Below are 23,069 nucleotides of genomic sequence, written 5' to 3'. Positions count from 1 at the left end.
CATGTGGCGCTTTCTGGGCCTGGGTTACCTTAGTAAAATCCTTTCCAGATCCATCCATTTTTTTTTCTGCAAATTTCATAACTTCATTTTTCTTTACTGCTGAGTAGAACTCCATTGTATGAGTATGCCATAACTACATTATCCACTCATCAGTTGAGGGACATCTAGGCTGGTTCCATTTCCCAGCTATTATAAATTGAGCAGCAATAAACATGGTTGAGCATGTACTTCTAAGGAAATGAGATGAGTCCTTAGGATATATGCCTAGAAGTGATATAGCTGGGTCATATGGTAAATCAATCTTTAGCTGTTTTAGGAACCTCCACACTGATTTCCACAATGGCTGGACCAGATTGAATTCCCACCAGCAGTGTAGAAGGGTTCCTCTTTTTCCACATACCCACCAACATTTACGATCTTTTGTTTGCATGATGGTAGACAATCTGACAGGAGTGAGATCGAATCTCAATATAGTTTTAATCTGCATTTCCCTGATGACTAGTGAGGTAGAACATTTTTTCCAATGCATATATGCCATTCATATTTCTTACTTTGAGAACTCTTTATTTAGCTCCATTGCCCATTTTTTGATTGCCTTGTTTGATTCCTTATTACTTAACTTTTTAAATTCTTTGCATATCATAGATATTAATCCTCTATCAGATATACAGCTGGCGAAGAATTTTTCCCATCCTTTAGGTTGCCTCCTTGCGTTATTTACAGTATCTTTTGCAGTGCAAAATCTTTGTAATTTCATAAGGTCCCAGTGATTAATCTGTGGTTTTACTGCCTCAGCAATTGGGGTTGTATTCAGAAAGTCTTTGCCAAGACCAACATGTTGAAGGATTTCCCCTACTTTTTCCTCTAGCAGTTTTAGAGTTTCTGGTCTAATGTTAAGGTATTTAATCCATTTGGACTTAATTCTTGTGTATGGAGAGATAGAAGGATCTATTTTCATCCTTCTACAGATATATATCCAGTTTTCCCAACACCGTTTGCTGAAGAGGCTGTCTTTTCTCCAATGAGTATTTTTGGCATTTTTATCAAATATCAGGTGGCTATAGCTACCTGGACTTACATCTGGGCCCTCCATTTTGTTCCATTGATCTACATGTCTGCTTTTGTGCCAGTACCACACTGTTTTTGTTACTATGGCTCTGTAATATAGGTTAAAATCAGGTATGGTGATACCAACAGCCTTATTTTTGTTGCTCAGTATTATTTTAGATATTCGAGGTTTTTCTGTGATTCCAAATGAATTTTTGTATTATTTTTTCTATTTCCATGAAGAATGCCTTTGGAATTTTGATGGGGATTGCATTAAAAGTGCAGATTGCTTTTGGTAAGATTGCCGTTTACACAATATTGATTCTTCCAATACAGGAACAAGGGTTGTTTTTCCACTTCTTAGTGTCTTCTGCAATTTCTTGCTTAAGTGTTTTAAAGTTCTCATTGTAGAGATTCTGTATTTCCTTGGTTAGGTTTATTCCAAGGTACTTTATTATTATTATTATTATTATTATTATTATTATTATTATTATTTTGATGCAATTGTGAATGGGAGTGATTCTCTGATTTCATCCTCTGTGTGTCTGTTTTTAGCATATATGAAGGTTACTGATTTCTGTGTATTTATTTTGTATCCTGCTACGTGGCTATAGGTTTTGATCAACTCTAACAGTTTGCTAGTAGAGTCTTTATGGTCCTTTATATATAGAATAATGTCATTTGCAAATAATGAAAACTTGATCTCTTTTCCAATTTGTATCCCTTTTATATGTGTCTCTTGCCTTATTGCTATGGCTAAGAATTTCAGAACTATATTAAATATAATTGGGGACAGTGGAACCCTTACCTTGTTCCTGATTGTAGTGTAAAAGTTTGCAGTTATTCCCTATTTAGTAATATGTTGGCTATAGGCTTGTCATAAATAGCCTTTATTATATAGAGATATATTCCTTCTATTACCAGTCTCAGAGAACTTTTATCATGAAGGGATGTTGGATTTTGTCAAATGCTTTCTCTGAGTCTAATGAGATGATCATGTATTCTTTTTTGTCCTTCAATCCATTTATATGATGTATTACATTTATAGATTTGTGTATATTGAACAATCTCTGCATCTGTGGGATAAAGCCTACTTGGTCAAGGTGAATGATCTTTCTGATATATTCTTGTATTCTGTTTGCCAATATTTTGTTGGGAATTTTTGCAACTATGTTCATGAGGGATATTGGGCTATAATTTTATTTTTGTTCTATCTTTGTCTGGTTTTGGTATCAGGGTGATGCTGGATTCATAGAAGAAGTTTGGTAGAATTCCTTCTTTTTCTATTTTATAGCTCTTCCTTGAAGGTCTGGTAAAATCCAGCAGTGAAACCATCTGGGCCTGTGCTTTTTTTAATTGGGAGATTTTTGATAACTGTTTGAATCTCCATGCTTGTTATAGGGCTATTTAAGTGGTTAATCTCATCTTGATTTAATTTAGATAGGTCATATAAATCACGGAACTCATCCATCTCTTTCAGATTTTCATACTTTGTAGAGTATATGCTTTTATAGTATGTCCCTATGATTTTTTTTTAATTTCTCTGGCATCTGTTGTGATGTTACCTTTTCCATCTCTAATTTTATTAATTTGTGTCTCTTCTCTCTTTCTTTTGGTCAGATTTGCTAAGGGTTTATCAATCTTGTTTATCCTTTCAAAGAACAAACTCTTTGTTTCATTAATTTTTTGGATTGTTTATTTTTTTGTTTCTGTTTCATTAATTTCTGCCCTAATCTTTATTACTTCTTCCTGTCTACTGATTTTTGGCTTGCCTTGTTCTTCTTTTTCCAAGGCTATAAGGTGAAGCATTAGGTCGTTTACTTGTGACCTTTCTAATTTCTTAATATAGGCACTAAAATCTATAAATTTACCTGTTAGAACTGCCTTCATTGTGTCCTAGAGATTTTGGTATGTTGTGTTCTCATTATCATTTGACTGAATGTATTTTTGATTTCCTTCTTTATTTCTTAAAGGCCCCATTCATCATTTAGTAGTGTATTGTTTACTTTCCATGATTTTGTGTATGCTCTATAGCCTTTCTTGCTATTGATTTGTAGTTTGATTCCATTGTGGTCAGATAGAATGCAAGGAATTAGTTAAATTTTCCTGTATTTGTTAAGATTTGCTTTCTGTCCTAATATATGATCTATTTTGGAGAATGTTCCATGTGTTGCTGAAAAGAATATAAATTCTGCAGCATGAATGAAATGTCCTATATATATCTGTTAGGTCCATTCCTTCTATGACCTCATTTGGTCCAGATGCCTCTCTGTTTAATTTTCCCTGGGATGACCTGTCAATTGATGAGAGTGGGGAGTTGAAGTCACCCACAACAATTTAGTTGGTGTTATCTGTGAGCTTAGTTCTAATAGTGTTTGTTTAATGAATTTGGTGCCCCCATATTAGGTGCATGTATGTTTAGGATTGTACTGTCCTCCTGTTGGAGTGTGCCCTTAATCAATATAAAGTGACCTTACTTATCTTTCTTGACTAACATTGGACTGAAGTTTACCTTGTCGGATATTAGGATAACAACCCCTGCTTATTTCCTAGGCCCATTTGCTTGAAACACCGTTTTACAACCTTTCACCCTAAGATAATGAACATCCTGTGTTGAAAGGTGAATTTCATGAAAACAACAAATTTTGGGATCCTGATTTTTAACCCAGTCTCCAAACCTATGTCTTTTGGTTGGGGCATTGAAGCCATTGATATTAAGTGATAGTATTGAAAGGTATGTATTTATGTTTGCCTTTTGTGTGTGTGTGTGTGATTCTAGTTCTACCTTTGCTCTTTGTGTTAAGTAGTATTTGAGTATTGCTTCCCCCCCCCCCCAGGTGCCTTATATGTGTGCTTTTTCTTCTCTTTGGCATGGAGGATTCTTTCAATATTTTCTATAGAGCTAGTTTTGTCTTCAAATACTCCTTTACCCTGCTTTTGTCATAGAATTTCTTTATTTCTGCATCAATTTGAATGGACAGCTTTGCAGGATAAAGTAACCTTGGTTGACAGTTGCTATCTTTCAGAACTTGGAATACATCACTCCAAGCCTTTCTGGTTTTTAAAGTTTGTGTTGAGGGACTTCCAGTTAAGATGGCAGCATAGATACCACGCCAAAGCAGCCTGGAGGGAAAAAAGACCAAAAAACCTCAGCAAAATACACACTTTTACTAAAAAGTGAGGTGTATAGGAAATTGAAGCAGCAGCGGAGAAGTAGGAGAGATCCAGAGCATCCAGAACCCACACAGGCCAGCAAAAGCGGCCCCGGTAGCTCTGCTAACCGCTGCAGAGGAAGCACACCAGAAAGCAGCCAGGCTCTGCTCCAGCCACAAGAAAAGCGAGGTGCAGGAGCTTCCACTCACACCAGCGCTCTTTGCAACTCAGGAAACATGAAGGGAGAGCAGCAGTGAGCAACGGAGGAGCAGAACATGAGGTAGAAGAACATGGGGAACAGCAAGAGAACCAGAGCAGCTGTGGCTCCCTCCCCTCCCCCACCGCCTGAGCCCAGCTCCAGCGAACAGAGCAGTGGTCTGGGATCTGGCCACACCAACTTGAGCCAACAGCAGGACCCAAGCAGGAGCAGAGTTCGGCAGCAACATCAGCAGCTCTGGCACCAGTAACAGTGGCCCCAGCAGCAGCAGACCCAGGAGCGGCAACAACAGCAGACCCAGCAGCAGCAGCTTCAGCAACATCAGTGGCTCCAGAAGTGGCAGCTATGGCAGAAGCATCAGCAGAGGCAACAGCAGCAGTGGGCACAGGAGCAGCAGCTGCAGCTGCTGACAGACACAGCAGAGGCAGCATTCGCAGCAGCAGTTTCAGCAGTGGGGGTGCTGATCTGCAGGGCCACAGTTGCCAAGCTTGGTTTACCCTGCAGGAAAAGCCAGTGCCCAGCTCCAGAAATCAGAACAGCAGCCTGAGGACCCAGGCAGTAACTTGACTGAGACCAAACTCATGCAAGGTAACTGTGTTTGCACCAGGGAAGGGTCTCACTTGGTCACAAGCTGACTTGGATACCTCAACAGACCAGAAATCTTAAACTCTATGCTGATAGAGAATATGGTTGTTATAATAACTACTCTGGCATACATATTTGGGGCTGTTTTTGACTGAATGGGTACAGTGTTTAGTTAACTTTTAGAATCTACCTGTATTTTATTCCACTCAGCCTACTTGAATACCCCCATAGTAGGGAGACTCAACCCCTAGGAGCACCTTTGTAGATACTCTCAGAGTCTTAAGAGCCATATCTAACATCTTAAGCTACTACCCTGAAAATATATAACATCAAATCAATTGATACAGCTAAGGAATACCCAGCTAGCTAGAAAATCCAAGCATTAACTTAATCCAAGATGCAAAAATATATACATTATAACACAAGAAACACTAAAAAGCAAGATGATATAAATCCACCTAAAAGTATTAATGCATCAGAAATGAACGCCATGAGAACGAGTTAGAGGAAATGCCTGAGAAAGATTTGAAAAGAATGATTGTAAATATGTTCAAAGAAGTCAGAGAACAAATCAAAGGAGTCAAAGAGGAACTTAAAGAGGAAATCAAAGGAATCAAAGAAGATGCAAGACACCAATTTCATGAAATAAAGAAGGCAATACAAGACATAAATAAGGAAATAGAAATAATAAAGAAAAACCAGTCAGAATTACTACCAATGAAGCACACAGTTAATGAAATTAAAAAAAAAAAAAAAAAAAAAAAAAAACCTCTGTAGAAAATCTCATCAGTAGAATGGATGAAGGAGAGGACAGAATATCTAAGCTAGAAGACCAGGTGGCAGATCTAATACAAGCCAACAAAGAGAAAGACAAACTTATAGAAAAGTATGAGTGGGAATTTCAAGATATTCGAGACACTATGAAAAGATCAAATATTAGAATTCAGGGTATAGTAGAAGGAAAAGAATTCAACTCCAAAGGCATAGTAGGTGTCTTCAACAAAATCATAGAAGAAAATTTCCCCCAAATTGGGAAAGAGGTGCCAATGCAGATACAAGAAGCCTTAAGAACCCCAGGCAGACAAAACCTGGAAAGAACCTCTCCTCACCATATTATAATCAAACTTCCAAACACACACACCAAAGAAAAAATATTGAAAGCAGTTAGAGAGAAAAATCAAGTTACCTACAAAAGTAAGCCCATCAGGATTACAGCAGACTATTCAACACAAACTTTTAAAGCCAGAAGGGCTTGGAGTGATATATGCCAAGTTCTGAAAGATAGCAACTGTCAACCAAGGTTAATTTATCCTGCAAAGTTATCCATTCAAATAGATGGAGAAATAAGGACATTCCATGACAAAAGCAGGGTAAAGGAGTATTTGAAGACAAAACCAGCTCTACAGAAAATACTTGATAGAATCCTCCACGCTGAAGAAAAGGAAAAGCACACATATAAGGAACCTAGAAAAAACAAGCAATATTCAAATACTAGTTAAGAGAGCACAGGTAGAACCGGAACTACAAAAAAAAAAATGGCAAACATAAATACACACCATTCAATAATATCTCTTAATATCAATGGCCTCAATGCCCCAATGAAAAGACATAGGTTTGCAGACTGGGTTAAAAAGCAGGATCCTACAATTTGTTGTCTCCAAGAAACTTACCTTTCTACAAAGGATAGATATTATCTTAAGGTGAAAGGTTGGAAGATGGTGTTTCAAGCAAATGGGCCTACAAAACAAGCAGGGGTTTCTATCCTAATATCTGACAAGGTAGACTTTAGCCCAATGTTAGTCAAGAAAGATAAGGAAGGTCACTTTATATTGATAAAGAGCACACACCAACAGGAGGACATTACAATCCTAAACATATATGCACCTAACATGGGGGCTCCAAAATTCATCAGACAAACACTATTAGAAATAAGGACACAGATAACACCAAACACAGTGGTAGTGGGTGACTTCAATACCCCACTCTCATCAATTGACATGTCATCCCAGGAAAAAAATAAAGAGAGAGGTATCTGGACTAAATGAGGTCATAGAAGGAATGGACCTAACAGATATATACAGGACATTTCATCCAAATGCAGAAGAATATGCATTCTTTTCAGCAGCACATGGCATATTCTCTAAGATAGACCATATATTAGGACAGAAAGCAAATCTTAACAAATACAGGAAAATTTAACTAATTCCTTGCATTCTATCTAACCACAATGGAATTAAACTACAAATCAGTAGCAAGAAAGGCTATAGAGCATACACAAAATCATGGAAACTAAACAATACACTACTAAATGATGAATGGGTCAATGAAGAAATCAAGAAGGAAATCAAAAAATTCATAGAGTCAAATGATAATGAGAACACAACATATCGAAATCTCTGGCACACAATGAAGGCAGTTCTAAGAGGTAAATTTATAGCCTTCAGTGCCTATATTAAGAAATTAGAGAGGTCACAAGTAAACGACCTAATGCTTCGCCTTAAAGCCTTAGAAAAAGAAGAACAAGGCAAACCAAAAATCAGTAGGCGGGAAGAAATAATAAAGATTAGGGCAGAAATTAATGAAATAGAAACAACAACAAAAATCCAAAGAATTAATGAAACAAAGAGATGTAAGTCCAGATAGCTATAGCCACCTGATATTTTTAAAAATGCCCAAAATACTCATTGGAGAAACGACAGCCTTTCAGCAAACCTGAAACTCTGAAACTGCTAGAGGAAAAAGTAGTGGAAACCCTTCAACATGTTGGTCTTGGCAAAGGCTTTCTGAATACAACCCCAATTGCTCAGGCAATAAAACTATAGATTAATCACTGGGACCTCATGAAATTACAAAAATTTTGCTCTGCAAAGGACACAGTGAATAAAGCAAAGAGGCAACCTACAGAATGGGAAAAAATCTTCACCAGCTATATATCTGATAGAGGATTAATATCTAGGATATACAAAGAACTCAAAAAGTTAAATAATAAGGAATCAAACAAGCCAACCAAAAAATGGGCTATGGAGCTAAATAGAGCATTCTCAAAGGAAGAAATACGAATGGCATATAAGCATCTAAAAAAATGTTCCACGTCACTAGCCATCAGGGAAATGCAGATTAAAACTACATTGAGATTCCATCTCACTCCTGTCAGATTGGCCACCATCATGAAAACAAATGATCATAAATGTTGGTGGGTATGTGGAAAAAGAGGAACCCTTCTATACTGCTGGTGGGAATGCAATCTGGTCCAGCCATTGTGGAAATCAATTTGGAGGTTCCTAAAACAGCTAAAGATTGATCTACCATAGTACCCATCTATAGCACTCCTAGGCATATATCCAAAGGACTCATCTCATTTCCTTAGAAATATGTGCTCAACCATGTTTATTGCTGTTCAATTTATAATAGCTGTGAAATGGAACCAGCCTAAATGTCCCTCAACTGATGAGTGGATAATGAAGATGTGGCACATTTATAGAATGGAGTTCTACTCAGCGGTAAAGAAAAATGAAGTTATGAAATTTGCAGAGAAGTGGATGGACCTGGAAAGTATTATACTAAGTGAGGTACCCAGGCCCAGAAAGCCAAGCACCACATGTTCTCTCTCATACGTGGATCCTAGCTACAGATGATTGGGCTTCTGCATGAGAATGAAAATACTTAGTAGCAGAGGCCAGTAAGTTAAAAAGGAGACATAAAGGGAAGAGAAAGGAAGGGAGGAGGGTACTTAATAGGTTGATATTGTATATACGTAAGTACAATGATTGTGATGGGGAGGTAATATGATAGAGAATGGAATTTCAAAGGGGAAAATGTGGGGGTGGGGAGGGAGGGAATTACCATGGGATTTTTTTTTATAATCATGATAAATGCTAATAAAAATTTAAAAAATTAAAAAGAATAAAGTTTGTATTGAATAATCTGCTGTAATCCTGATGGGTTTACCTTTGTAGGTAACTTGATTTTTCTCTCTAACTGCTTTCAATATTTTTTCTTTGGATTGTGTGTTTGTTAGTTTGATTTAAATATGGTGAGAAGAGTTTCTTTCCAGGTTTTGTCTGGCTGGTGTTCTAAAGGCTTTCTGTATCTGCATTGGCACCCCTTTCCCAATTCTGGGGGAGTTTTCTTCTATGATTTTGTTGAGGACTCCTACTATGCCTTTGGTGTGAGATTGTTCTCCTTATTCTGTTCCCTGAATTCTTATATTGGATCTTTTCATAGTGTCCCGAATATCTTGAAATTCCCATTCATACTTTTCTATTAGTTTGTCTTTCTCTTTGTTAGGCTGTAGTAGATCTGCCACCTGGTCATCTAGCTTAGATATTCTGTCCTCTCCTCCATCCATTGTACTGGTTAGATTTTCTACAGAATTTTTTTTTTTTCCTTAACTGTGTTCTTCATTGCTAGTAATTCTGACTGGTTTTTCTTTATTATTTCTAGTTCCTTACTTATGTCTTGTATTGCCTTCTTTATTTCATTAAATTGGTGTCCTGCATCTTTTTTGATTCCTTTGATTTCCTCTTTGATTCCTTTGATTTGTTCTTTGACTTCTTTGAACATATTTCCAATCATTCTTTTGAAATCATTCTCAGGCATTTCCTCCAACTCATTCTCACTGTAGGTCATCTCTGATGTATTAATAGTTTTTGGTGGATATATATTGTCTTGATTTTTGGTGTTTCTTGTGTTATAATGTATATATTTTTGCATCTTTGATTAAGTTAATTCTTGGATTTTCTAGTTAGCTGGGTATTCTTAGCTCTATCAATTGATCTGATGTTATATATCTTCAGTGTAGGAGATTAAGATGTTAGGTGTGGCTCTTAACACTCTCAGAGTATCTAGAAATGTTTTCCTAGGGGTTGAGTTTGCCTCATATGGGAGTATTCAAGTAGGCTGAGTGGAACAAAATACAGGTAGATTCTAAAATTTAACTAAACACTGTACACATTCTATCAACAACAGCACCTAGTATTTATGCAAGAGTAGGTGTTATAACAACCCGATCCTCTATCAACAAAGAGGTTAAGATTTCTTGTTTGTTGAGGGTTCCAATTCAGCTTGTGACCAAGTGAGACCCTTCCCTGGTGCAATCCCAGTTACCTTTTTGTATGAGTTTGGTCTCACTCAAGTAGGCTGGCTGGGTTGCTGGACTGCTGTTCTGTTTTCTGGAGCTGGGCACTGGCTTTTCCTGCGTGGCAAACCAAGCCTGGCAACTGTGGCCCTGCAGATGGGCACCCCCACTGCTGGAACCACCGCTGCTACTGCTGTTGCTGATGAAGCTGCTGCTGCCACTGCTGAAGCTGCCACTGCCACTTCTGAAGCTGCCGCTGCTGGAGCTACTGTTGCTGGTGCCAGAGCCACTGTTGTTGCTGCCAGGGCCGGAGCCGTGGCTTCCACCACCGCTTCTGCTGCCAGAGCTGGTTTGGCTTCTGTGTGAGCTTTGGATGCTCTGGGACTCTCCTACTTTTCTGCTGCCATTTTAATTTCTCATACACCCCCCTTTTATTAAAAGTGTGTATTTTTCTGTGTGTTCTTTGGCTTTTTCTCCCCTAGGCTGCTTTGGCATGGTTCCTATGCTGCCATCTTAACCAGCAGTCTCAAGTTAAAGATTTTTTGACTGCTTACAGACTTTTAAGGATCAAAAAGCTAATCTTCAGGCTAAAATATGTTGGGATAGCTTGCTTAAGCTTTATCAAATGTAACTAATGGATAGAACATAAAATTGTTTTATGTTAATAAAAATTTCTATGTTTCATAAAATCAATGGCTATCAAGATCAAGCTAAAATCATTGGTTGTCTGATGGTGTAGACATATTCCCTACTTTAGTGTACAGCCTCATGCTCAAACAATGGTCATCGTCTGAGAAAAAATAATTTCAATGTTCTCTGGGTCATTGGTACCCACACAGGTATCTGAACTAATCAAAGATGTTTACAAACACAGACGCTAAAACTTTATACTGTCATACTTGTCATTTTACAACAAAATTTTAAAAGGTTGGACAAAATGATTTTAACAAAGCCTTTGTGCCATTCTTTAACTAAATCTATCTTGGTAATCAGATGTATTCTATATGTACATATATTCAGGCTGGTGTAACATTCTTTCTAAGTGTGTTAATTACCTATGTAGAAGCCAAAGCCAATTGGAATCATCAGAGCAAAAAGGGCCAATATTTTGGTCTGTGCTCCCAGGTCATGAGAGCACTGAAAATGATGGGACACTTTTATACAATCCCCCTAGTAAGTCACCTATCTTCTTGAGCAGGGAAGATATGGAGACCCAAACAAAAATTGGTGTGCAATCTGAAACAGGAGAGTCACAACTGAGCAATCAGTCTTCCTGGCTTCCCCAAAAAGGGAAAAGTACCTGGCCAGCATGGCCCTGATTCATCTTAACAGACAGAAAACCCCAGTAAGCTATATGGCTACTCCTGGTTCCCTAGTCTCTTTGGAGAGCCATTAGTGACCTCCAAAATCAATCCTTAATTAAATTTTGTCTATCAGTTTTGTCTTAAACACCCTGAGAGAGAAATGTAAAAAAAAAAAAAAAGCCTAATAATACCAGAGCTTTTCACTAGGGGAAACAAACAAGACCTTAAGACATTTTTCCCCATCTCTACTATTTCTAATTCTATGATAAATAAAAATAATCATAGATATCAAAGGGGTTATTTTCAAATCTAAGAATACATAAGTAAATTTTGAGACCAAAATATATTTACAGCCTGTAATAGCACCCAGTGACTCTCTATTATCAAGGTTAAATGTTGTGTATATGTTTCTGATAACTCTGCTATTATCTCATATGTTTTATGAGCCATATGAAAAGAGATTCAGGCCATGTCAAGCACTACTGTGCCACCTGATGAACAGTTCTGAAAGAAAATCTCAGCCAGCTTGTTCTCAGATGGTTCTGAGACAATCCAACTTTGTCTATGTGGGTTTCCTGCAGCACAAGAAGGACCAGTTTTCTATGTGTTTATTTCTCATTTACTCCTTACTTTTATCTTTTTCCCCCAATGTCTTCTTGCAAGAATATCTTCCTGTACTCCACCAATACACTATCAGGGTCCATGAGAACAGCTCCCCTCTCTGGGAGAGACTCTTTACCTGCCATAACTTTGTGCCACATTCAACAGGAAGAAGTAAATGATCTGACACCTTCATATCCCTTATCCCTTAATAGCAGTTGGAGTATCTTCTCATGAGAGGGAGAAATAAAGGAAGGTAGATTTAGGGTGACTGGACCTCTGAAGGTAAAAGGAGCAAGAAAGTTTTTCTTATCTTTTGTCCAGAGGCCTCGGTATGATGTTGTCTCTGGGTGCCTCCATTGACCAACAGCTGTGATTTTCTCCAGAGACAATGGAACTCTCTTGCAGGTGTGGTGCTTCAAAACCATCTAGCATTAGACTTCATTACTACTGAACATGGGGGTCATGTGTGGTCTTGGGAAAGAATGTTGTTTCTTTGTTAATGAATCAAATGTTGTTGAACAAGATTTTTAAAACTCTCAAAAAAAGAAAAAAACTGAAAGGAGCTGTTTAAGCACTACATGCCTAAGGACCCCACCACCTTGTTTTCTAACCCTTTAGTCACTTGGCTTCTCCCTCTCTTTAGCCCCCTTCTTGCCATAGGAACTCTATTGCTTGTAGCCCCCTGCCTCATCAAATTTCTCAGATAATAAATAACAAATATTGCTAAGGTTCCTACTAATCAGGTCCTTGTGCACCACTTAGCTCTATCTGGACCTATGGTAAATTATGAAGAACTCACTCAGGATGACACTGCCCCATTATAAAAACAAAGGGAGAGTTGATGAGCACTGCCAGGCATGGGCTGGAGCCTTCAGGAGATGGGCTGGTGCTTCCAGGCACAGCTAAGACCCCTGGGGGCTACAGGAGGTCACTCCCTCTCCAAGTCTGACACACCTGAACTTATGCTTTGCTCATAGCCTTGTGACCTTTGGCCAGTTGCTTAGGAAACTCCTTATCAGCTATCAGCCTTCACAAAGTCCATCCCCCTGTGACCCTCTTCCCACCACTATGTAGATCACCCAACTCTCTCCATACTGCTGGAATGAACAATCCTAGGCAGCAGATAGCAACCTTTGAAACCACCAGTCCCCTTATGACCCTCTTACTCCTCTCAGCTGCTTATAAGCCCATTTCCCTACTGTATAAATGGAACTGCTCTCTACGGTCATCTCCCAGGTATACATCCCTTCGCACAAAAGGACACTCAATATTTGCTCTTTATGGTTGCCTTGACACCTTTGGGGAACTGTGACTCCAAGGATCAAAGGACCAACAGATAACCATATTAATGAAGCAAAAAAGACAAAGATCCTATCAGCATGGTACACAAAAATTAAGTAATAAGCATAAGTAAGTAAAGAAGCTAAATACATAGTATATTTAACATGAGAATTGTAAAAGACAGAGCAGAGAGTGAGAATCAGAGGGACCATAGAAGAAAACAGAGGAAGGTGGCTGGATTTATTACACAAGACAAGTAGATCCCTTCACTGAGCATATAATCAAGGATCTAAAGAACTTCAATGTGGTAGTTTAAATATATTTGCCCTAATTGACACAGATGTTTTATTAAAGCTTGAACCTTGGATTTTCAGTCAATTGGCTAGCGCAAGTGTCACTGGAGGTAGATCCCCTGGCTCAGCCCTAAGTTGTTACTGGGAGTAGATAGGATGTCCAGAGGAAAGTCTGGATCCCTGCTGATTGCTGCAGTTTTCTACCATTTGTTGCTGTTTTTTTTTTTGTTTGTTTGTTTGTTTTTGTTTTTTTTTTTTGCTGTTGTTTGTTTGCTTGTGTTGCAGGCTGTGTGGTTTTGTCTCTCTGCTTGGATATATGTGAAATGGGGACAACTTCTTCCACCATAAGTGGAACTTCCTATGGATCTGAAAGCCTGAAATCCCATTCCTTCCATAAACTGTCTCTACTTGGAAGTTCACACCAGCAATGTGGAGCTGACTAAAACTTTGAGGAAAATAGAATATGGATTTATAAGGGAAGACAATTAGAAGTAGAATAAATAACTAGAATAAATAATTTAAGGAAGAATTGTACTTGAAGAGCCAGGAGGCCAGTATCATTAAGGTAAAGTGAACAAGGAGACCAGGAGATGGAAGCAGAGGCTTCAAGGGTCCATTGCACAGAATAGGGCACAAGAAGGCTGTTGCCTTTTGTCCTGTGGAATGGATAATCAAGGCAGATTGCTGAGCAGAAGAGGGCATGAGATGCCTCACATTTTAAAAGTCTTTCTATGTAGCCACATTATGATCAATATAAGTACACATATGAAGATAAAAGATCAGTTTTGAAAGTACTACCATAATAAAACCCTGGGAGAGAATTTCCTGAAAATTGTGTGTGTGTGTGTGTGTATGTATGTGTTAGAAAAATTAATTAATCAAGGATGGCTCCAAAGTTTTCAACTTGAGTGACTGGAAAGATTAAGTTTCAATCACATTCTCACTTAACTTTGGCTTAGGTGGAATGCTAATGTATCATAAAAAAATGATAGTGGACTATCATAGGTTCAATTGGGATGTCTCCAATTACATGTGACTCATAATAAAAATCATGAATATAGTTCCCAGCCTATGGAAAATTAGTTATAATGCTGATTAATGTATTTTCACTCAATATCAATAAGTGGAGAGGATTAGAAATCTCATTATTTCAACTCACAGTATAAAAATGCACTATTTTGCCACAAAGCATCATCAGTTTCAGGTCTTAATTCCATGATTTAGCTCAGTGGAACCTTAATTATCTTGTTTCTGAGAAAAAATAGCACTGTTCCATTACATTGTCTATCCTGATAGAACATCCTGATTTATAGGTATAAGGTACCCTAAGTATCACAAAAGATACATGAATGCTAGACAATGGAAAATAAACTGAAGATTTGCTTGATATTTTGCATTTAAATAGACTTTCATTTTCCCTCATGAGAAAGAATGAGGTTAAAGTTCAGCTTGATTTCTTTAATAAAAAATATTGTATAATCCAATATGAACATCCTTTGCTTTTTATCTTTTTGGAGATAGTAATAAACTACTTAATGTAAATAATAAAATTGTTCAAGTTTCCTACTACTTGGTCAATCTAGGAATTTCTCATCTATGCTCAAGTCTTTCATTTGTTTAAATAATCTCTTATCTTTTAGCATATGTGTAGTATGTGTGAGGTGGTGGTGTTGGTGGTGCACACGTGTGTGTGTGTGTGTGTGTGTGTGTGTGTGTGTGTGTGTGTGATGTAAATGCAGATGCATGTCTCATGAATGCACATGGAGAGGACAGCTCTATGAATGGATGTGTGGAAGAGAGAGTAGAACTTTGGGTGATCCACTCTGTCATTCATGATCAGTATCTGAGTTTAATAGAACCGCCATAATACATATGTAGTATTATATGTAAGTCCTCCTTCTGCATGAGAAAGATGTGACATGCCTTTCTATGGTTTGAATGTGTCCTCTAAAAGATTCATATGTTGCCAATGTGAGATTAATAAAAGTTGTGGTAGGTAAGAGTTCATTGGTCTACAACTGATTCACCCTCATGAGTGTGATTAAGCACAACATAAATGATGCTTCAAGCTCAGTTTACTTAGTTTGCTTTTGTCATATGATGATGCTCAATTCACCCTCCAAAGATACCAGAGCTTTGAGCTTGGACATTCCATCCTTCAGAAAGAAACATGAGAACTAAATTTGTAATTTTCATGGAATACCACCTCAGATATTTTGTTTTTGCAACAAAAAAGAAAAAATCTTAGGATATTCAGACAATCCTTTCTTCTTTCTTTCTTTTCTTCCTTCCTTCCTCCCTCCCTCTCTCACTTCCTTTATTTCTTTCTTCCTTTTTTATTCTTTATTATTTCCTTCCTTGTCTTTCCTCTCTCAATCCCTCCCTTTCTTCCTCACTCATTCTTTCCTAATCTAAATTCCTTTCTTCTGATTCCTTTTATTGATATTGAGAAGATACACTAGGCAGAAACTTTAATGTTCTGGGATGATCTCAACATATTTTACACATTTCTTATTCAGAAACCTCTTTTGTGGTAAGAATATGGAGTAGATAAATAGGTTTATTTTCCAATCAACAGCATACAATGGATCTGTTGTTCTTGAAAACTTTTCTTGATTTTAAAAACATCTCTTGCTCCTTGAACTTGAATTTATAATTGCCTTCTCACACATTATCTGAGGAAGTGGTATTAGCTGGGATTACTGATGGTTTTCACACACTATGTATAGTGTTACTGATGGTTTTCATGCATTATTAAATATTTACCTACTTCAGAAGAAATACTGCCATTTTTTTCTCCAACTCATAAAACAGGTCACCCTTTCTCAGTTTCCATCTAAATTTCTTCATTGTTGACTCAGAATTCTTTGTCTTCTTGTTAATTCTCTTTCATTCTGACAAAGGAAAGAACAATCAGAAACATGAGTGAGTGGTTTTCAGAAATATCCTCAGGGGATGGCATATGGTTTAGAAAAATTTATCACAGCAACATATTGGGTACTAATTTCTATACCATTTATTTGTTATTATAATATATCCCTAAAGAGTGATGCCAACTTATAAATTATCTATTAACCCTATAGAATGTGTGAGTTTTTAGTGTTTACTCTGCACTTTTGGCTTTGTGGAAGGTATAAAGTAGCTGCACTCACATGCATGGAAATTAGTGCATGATTTGTCTAGAGTGTGTCATATCCACTCCTGTGGCAACCCAACCTTTACAAAGCTTTCTAGCACTACATGAGCTGTCTGGGGTTTGGCTTTCTTTCAGATTTCAGCCTGGTCTTTCTGTGTTCTGTATGGCATCTATGGTGTCTTCAGCAATGTGGTCTTACCTTTTGCCTCAGGCAATTAATCATGTGCTTTGATAGAATCCTGTCTTGTTTTGAGGCCCTCATAGGTCTTTCCCATCAACAGCTTATTATGAGTAGCAATCATTTTCAGGTAGTGGGAATCACAGGCCAGATTCAATTTTTTTTTGTTTTTTTTTTGTTGTTTTGTTTTCTGAGGTAGTATCTCACACTAGCTCAGGCTAACCTGGAATTCACTATGTACTCTCAGAGTGGCCTCAATTTCACAGTAATCCTACTACCTCTGCCTCCCAAGTGCTAGGATTAAAAGAATTTGCCACTATGCCCGGCTTCCAAAAATAATAATAATAATAATAATAATAATAAGGTTGTTTCATTCCACATTCTACAATGAACATTTTTTTTGGTAAGAAATGTTTATTTATTTAAACAATTTGATGTGTAAATTAATATGTAATTTTATTTATTTTCTATTTTTTTATTTTATTTGATTTTTTAATTTAATTTATTAGTTTTCTTTTCAGCAAATACAGGCAGTTTGGTACCATTGTTTAGGCTCATCCGTGATCTACACCCTCCCATTGGACCTTCCTTGTTGATGTAAATGGGTCATGCATTGTGGAGATAGCTCACAGTTATTGGTACGATAAATGTCTCTGCATATCATGAACCAACATGTGACTCTGACATTCTTTCCACCCCCTCTTCTGCAAAATTTCCCTGAGCCATGTTGGGTTCATTTTTGGTCTGCTTCAGTGCTGAGGTGTTGGGGGCCTCTGGGGCTCTGGCTCTCTGATTTGGTAAGAGTTGATTTTTCTCTGTGTTGGTCTCTTGCCCCTTGTGCTGGTATCCAGTTCATCAGGAAAACATCACCCTTGTTTGTTTCGCCAATTGTCCTTAGTTTCAGTCAGGCCCCTTTTGAGGTATGTTGCAGCAGCTCTCTCCTTAGGATCTGCATCTATCTGAAAAAGAGAAGCAGATCCTCCAACGGAGAGTAATTTAGCACCCGGAAAATTGAGATAACAATTACTTTTTTGATAGAGAGTTTGATAGGTGTAGGCCTTCTTGTACCCCATGATTGATGGTAGCTTGATATTGGAGAGTGGGCTTATGTTTGGGTATGGGTCTGACTTCTTTCCCAGCTCCAGCTATGGGTCTCATACCACTGAGGGGATCAGTTAGCCAAATCAAGAGCAGTTGGTTCCCCACCTTGGCTGTGTGCCACTATTGCACTTGTGTGGGCATCACATCAGGTTATTTGTTGCTAAGTTGGTTAGACCATGAGTTGCTTGGACAGATATTGGTCATTTCCCCCAGTCACCCAAGTAGCACCTTCTGGCACTAGACACGCTGACTGTCTTGGGACTGACTCTCTCCTGGCTTCCAGCCATGCCATTCCATTTTACGTGTCAGTTGTGTATGGACTCTTCAGAAATAGGGTCTTACCACTGGCCTTTGGTGGGTCATCAAGTACTCTGACAGAAGTCTGTCATTGTTTTGGGAAACCTTGTAGGTTTCTCTGATCAAAAGCTCATTGTAGATAGTAGCCCCAAGCTGGAAGTGGGGGTTGCAGGTCAATGCCCACTAAGAAATTTAGGAAAAACATAACTAATATACAAGTGTTAGAGAGGAGAGAGAGAGAGAGAGAGGGGAGAGGGGAAGAGGGAGGGAGGGAAGATGTAGAAGATTTAGGTTAGTCTTGATCCTACCTTCTCCAGTGTCTTGTGGTTCAGGTGTTTCCTGTAAGGGTCTAGTGAAGGTTCAGCCATTTGGTCTGTCTTTTAGGCAGTAGAATTTTATGGTACCATTGCCGTTTGAGTCCAGATTACTGTTTTCCACCCTTCGATGCCCTCCCCATCCATCCTATTGTCTAGTCCATGAGGTGCTTGCTTGGTATGTAAAGTATCTTGGGTAGATTCAGGTTAGGTGTTGTAGATGAGTGAGACTATGTGTCAATTTTTTTTCTGTGATTGGGTAAGTTCAGTGAGAATGATCTGTTCCAGGTTCAACCATTTTTCCGCAAATTTCTTTGTGTTGTTTTTTCTTACTGCTGTATAGAATTCCACTGTGTAGATATACCACATCTTTGTTACCCATTCTTCTAATGATGGACATCTGGTTTGATTCCCACTTTTAGCTATTATGAATTGAGCTGCTACAAACATGGTTGAGCAAATCTCTCTGGCCTGTGGTTTGAAGGTTTTAGGGTAGATGCCCAGTAACGGTATAAATGGGTATGTTGGTATTTCTATAGTCAGATTTTTCAGGAGTCTCCATATTGCTCTCCAAAATGGTTGTACCATCCTGCATTCCCATCAACAGTGAATGAGTGTTCCTGCTTCTCTACATCCTCGCCAGCATTTATTTTCATTTGATTTTTTGATGTTGAATGCACTTCTTTTCATGTGATCCCCACATATTCCTGTTCACAGTTCTATCTTTTATTCTATCTTCAAGGATGAAGAATTCTATGGTACCAGTTCATTTTGGGTTTAGTTTTGTGGGGTTTTTTTCCCACTATCCCCTTGACCTCCCCTGAATCACTTCCATCACTATTGTCTGAGCCTCAAGTTGCCCATCAGGTATATCAGCAACTGGAGCTGATACAGGTTAGGAACCACAGATGAATGAGATCATGTGGTTATTATCTTTCTGTGATTATGTGAGTTCACTGAGTATGATATTTTCCAAGTCTATCCATTTTCCCACAAATTTCATTGTATTGTTTTTTTCTTACTGATGCATAGAATTCCATTGTGTAAATGTACCACAACTTCATTATATATTCATCCAGTGAGGCACAGCTGTGTTAATTCCAATTCTTAGCTAATATTAATTGAGTAGCTATAAACATGGTTGAGCAAATATCTCTGTAGCAAAGCATAGAGCGTTTAGGATAAATGAACAGTAAGGGGTCTGTTGGTAGCTCTATGTTCATCCTTTACAGGAATCTCTTCATTGATTTCCATAGTAGTTGTACAAGTTTACATTCCCACCAACAGTGATTGAGGGTTGCTAATTCTCCACATCCTTGCCAACATTTGTTGTCATTTGAATTTTTAATGATTTCCATCCTTACTGGCATAAGGTACAATCTATGGTTAGGGATATTGAACATTTTCTTAAGTATTATCCATTTGTATTTCTTCTTCTGAGAAATCAATCAGTTTTCAGCCCCATTTTTGAGTAGATTATTTCATATTTTAGTGTTTAGTATTTTGAGTTCTTTTTAGATTCTAGATATTAGGCCTTTATCAGTGGTATAGCTGGCAAAAATTTTTCTCCTTTCTGTGGTTAATCTATTAGCTCTGCTTATGGTATGCCTGTCTGTGCAAAAACCTTTTAGCTTCAAGGGATCTTATTGGTTGAGTGATTGTTTAGTTTCCTTGTCTATTAAGTGGGTTTTGTTCAGGAAGTCTTTCCACACTCCTATATTGTGAAGAGTTCCTCTTATTTTTTCTTATACTATGAGAAAACTTTCAGGTCTTATATGAAGGTCTTTAATCCATTTGGACTTGAATTTTGTTTATGGTGAGATGAATGGGTCTAGCTCCTTTTTTCTACATATAGTCATCCAATTTGTTCAGCACCATCTGATGAAGATGCTGTCTTTGCTTCAGTCTATGCTATTGACACCTTTGTCAAAGATCAAGTAACTGTAGTTACATCATCTAAAATCTCATCTTTAATTCTATCCCATTGGTTTATAACTCTGTTCTTATTGCTAATACCATGCTGTTTTTGTTACTATGACTTTGGAATATAGCTTTAGATCAAGTATGGTGATAGCTCCAGAGGTGTTTTGTTGGTTTGTTTGTTTGTTTGTTTGTTTTCTCAGAATATGTTTGGATATCCAAGGCCTGTAGCCATTCCATATGAATTTGAAATCATGTTTTCTATCACTGTGGAGAATGATGTTGGAATTTTCATTGGTATTGCATTAAATATGTGTATTGCTTTTGGTAGAAATGCCATTTTCACAAAATTAATTTTATCTATCTGGGAGCATGGGAGGTCTTTCCAGCTTCTCATGTCCTCCTCAATTTCTTTCTTGACTGTCCTTATGTTTTCATTATATATGTCTTTCACATCCTTGGTTAGTGTTATTCCAGGATATTTTACTGTTTTTTGTTGCTATTGAAAATGGAACAGCCTCACTAATTTCTTCCACTGTATGTATTTGTCCTTTGTATATAGAATGACTACTGAATTTTGTGTGTTGAATTTATATCCAGCTACTTTACTGAAGGAATTAATCACATTTAGTAGTTTTGAGATGGAGACTTTTGGGTCACATATGTATAGGAAATTGTCATCTGCAAATAGGGCTAACTTGACTTCTTTCTTTCCAATTTGAATCTCTTTTATTTCTTTCCCCTGTCTTATTGCTCAGGCTAGTACTTTTAGTACTAGGTTGAAGAACAATGGTGGCAGTGGTCACCCCTGTCTTGTTCCCAATTGCAATGGGAACTACATGAATCTTTCCTCATTTGGTATTATTTGGGCTTTATGTGTTTTATAGATAGCCTCTATTGTGTTGAGATAAAAGCTGTTGAACCATCACTTGGAATGAAACCTACCTGATCAAGGAGTATAATGCTTTTGATGTGTTATAGAGTTTGGTTTGCAAGGATCCTTTTCAGGATTTTTGCATCTAAGTTCATAAGGAATATAGGCCAATAGTTTTGTTGTTGTATCTTTGTTGGTTTTAGTATTATGGTGATGTTACTTTCATCAAAAAGGAGCTAGAGAAAATTACATGTGCTCGAATTATGTGCAACAATTTGAGAAGAATTGGTTTCAGTTGTTCAATGAAGGTTTGATAGAATTCAATTGAGAAGCTATCCAGTTCTGGACTTTTCTTTTTGGAAAGGTTTTGATACAAGTTTTCAAACTTGATAGATAAGGTAGGTTTGTTTAGGAAACTAATCTGCTTTGAGATCAGTTTTGGTAGGTGTTATGTGTCTAAAAATTCATCCATTTCTTCCAGAATATTTAATTTTATGGACTAGAAGTTTTGGAAGTATGGCCTGATAATTTTTCCAATTTCATTGATGCCTGTTGTGATCTCTCTATTTCATTTCTGATTTTGTTAATTTGAGAGTTCTCTTTTTTACTTGACCATTTTGGCCAGGGTGTTGTCAATCCTGTTTATTTTTGTCAAAGAACCAGCTCATCTATTTCTCCCAGATTATCCAATTTTGTAGCATAGAGGTTTTAGAATTAAGTAATGATGTTTATTCCAATTTCATTTCTGCCTGTTGTGACCTCCCTTTATTGAGTTCTTATTTTGTTAATTTATGACATCTCTTTTTGTTCCACTTGACCAATTTGGCCAGGGGTTTATTAATCTTATTTATTTTTCAAAGAACCATTTTTATTTCAACACTTTTCTTAGTTTCTAATTCAATATTTCCTGTTCTGGTCTTGATTATTTCTTTCCATGTTGAGCACTTTAGGTTGGATTCTACTTGTTTTTCAAACACCTTTATGTGAGTGGTAAGGTTATTAATTTGGGATCCCTCTATCTTTGTTTGAATACATTTTGTGGTAGGAGTTTTCCTCTTAGGTATGTCTTCATTGTGTCCCATAAGTTTTGGTAATTTGTGTTTTTATTTTTTCAATTCTAGAAATTTTACAATTTCTTTCATTACCCATTTATTGTTTAAAAGTGTGTTGTTAAGTCTCCTGGACCTGGTGGAATTCCTGAAGCATTTCAAGCATCTCTTCTTGTTAATTTATAGCTTTACATCATTGTGATTTGATATGATGAAGAAATTTACATCAATTTTTCTGAACTTATGGGGTCTCCTTTATGCCTAATATATAATCCATTTTCGAGAAGGTTCCATGGGCTGCTGAAAAGAATGTGAATCATGTAGAATTCAGGTGAAACATTCTGAGGATGTCCATTAGGTCTAGGTGATCAGTGGTTGTGTTGAGCTTTCTTGCTTCCCTGTTAATTTTCTGTTTAGATGGTCTCTCTATTGGTAATAATGGAGTATTGAAGTCCCCAACTGTGTTGGTGTTATTTCTGTTTATTGTCAAGTAAGCAAGTCTTGTTTTATAAATTGTGGTGCACCTGTGTTGGATGCAGATGGATTTAAAATTTTTATATCCAGGGACTGTCGACCAAGATGGCGACTATCTAGCTGCACTGCAAATCCTGGGGAAAGGAAGGCAAGACATTAAGGGTTT

Source organism: Jaculus jaculus, chromosome 7 (assembly GCF_020740685.1).
Source record: "Jaculus jaculus isolate mJacJac1 chromosome 7, mJacJac1.mat.Y.cur, whole genome shotgun sequence".
NCBI classification, from domain to species: Eukaryota; Metazoa; Chordata; class Mammalia; order Rodentia; family Dipodidae; genus Jaculus; species Jaculus jaculus.
Note: the sequence above shows the minus strand (reverse complement) of the source record.